Source organism: Coffea eugenioides, chromosome 10, assembly GCF_003713205.1.
Source record: "Coffea eugenioides isolate CCC68of chromosome 10, Ceug_1.0, whole genome shotgun sequence".
Lineage (NCBI taxonomy): Eukaryota > Viridiplantae > Streptophyta > Magnoliopsida > Gentianales > Rubiaceae > Coffea > Coffea eugenioides.
The window spans coordinates 28,935,300-28,936,832 of NC_040044.1; positions in this window are offsets into that span (position 1 = coordinate 28,935,300).

The following is a 1,533-nucleotide window of genomic DNA, read 5'->3' on the forward strand; positions in this document are numbered from 1 at the left end:
TTTGTGTACTGTATAATTTGGCAACGTATATTTCAATATATGTGCATGTATATTATATATATATATAGAAGCCTACTAATGGAACTATTGTTATTTCAAATGTAATTTAATGTAACAATAGTGAAGGACTTATATTTGAAAGATCGTAAATAACAAATTTTACTGGAACATGAAACCTTTTGATCTTTTTCTACAATGAATATGCTTTTCTAGTCATTTTTCATGCTGTGACGACCCCACCTCTCCCTGGGGCGTATTCTAGGGTTTAGTGGACCGTCTGCCCAATTCTCGCTAGGACTCACTCACTCACATTAAATAAAATAGGATGCAACCTCAACAATAAACGAAATAACAGTTCGCAAGTTTGGAACATACAAATACATTCATTTCTATTTCAAACATTTGTACAATCTCAACTACAACAAAAATATGAATTCCAGTTACATTCAACCCTAACCGAGTACTAACGCGAGTACAATCGCAAAATTTCAAAAACTAGATACGCTAGCCTGTACCAGTCTCACGCCTCACTCGTATCCCTTGTAAGGAAAACAAATGGCGTGGAATGAGTTAAAAGCCCAGTAAGGTTCCAACTAACAAGTTGACCATTATTTTTAAAAAAAAACAAGTATCAATGTAGCAAAGTAGCGAGCATAACAAGTTCATAAAAGTGAGCAATAACACTTCAAGTAACAAATCTCAAAATGAGCGAGTGTAAAGTTTTCCAATAGAAACAATAGCCCGATAAGTAATAATCATGTCAGAGTATAAGGATACGGATGGCTCTCAAGAACCAAGTTCCCATTGCTTCACCAGAGCTTGCTCAAGTAGTAGTTGACACTCTGTCAACTTTCAAGTAAAGTAACTAGTCCAGTAGAACACCACTTAGCTACAATCTCCGTCCACCATCCAAACCCCCTACTGGGCCCAAAATCCTCAATAAATATTGGTGGTAATAGTCGAATATACCGATTAGTCGAGGAGATAACATTCCACTCGACAGCACTAGATACCCATGGCTCGTTATCTAATCGACCAACCCCTTGCCGGCTCGACTCGATTAACTAGCCAGTGGGGTTTGGGTTCCCAAGAAGTCGATGAGACAACATCTCCAATCGACTGAATCAAGATAAAAGTACGGAGACGGGAATGAGAGGCACCTCCCACTCGGATAGAGTGTGGTACATACTGCCGCTCAGCACTTACAAATCAAGCACAAGTATATCAAGTCAATTGCAACAATAAATGAGTACATATCACATTAGGGCAAGTGCGATAAAGTACACCTTTGCCCAAACCATACCAATCAAATATCATTCGATCACATTAGTCAAGTATTGAAAACAAATGTCCAGTTCAATCAGGTATTTGGAAGCACTCACCAAAGATGTAGTGCTTTTACGGATCACGTTCAGGTTTTACTCCTTGTTGGGAGTCTAAATCTGCGATAAAACATCGTTTAAGAGTTTTGAAAATCAACTAAGGTTCAAAACTTAAACGTTTTGTTTAACGAAAATCAAGTAATTGAAACTC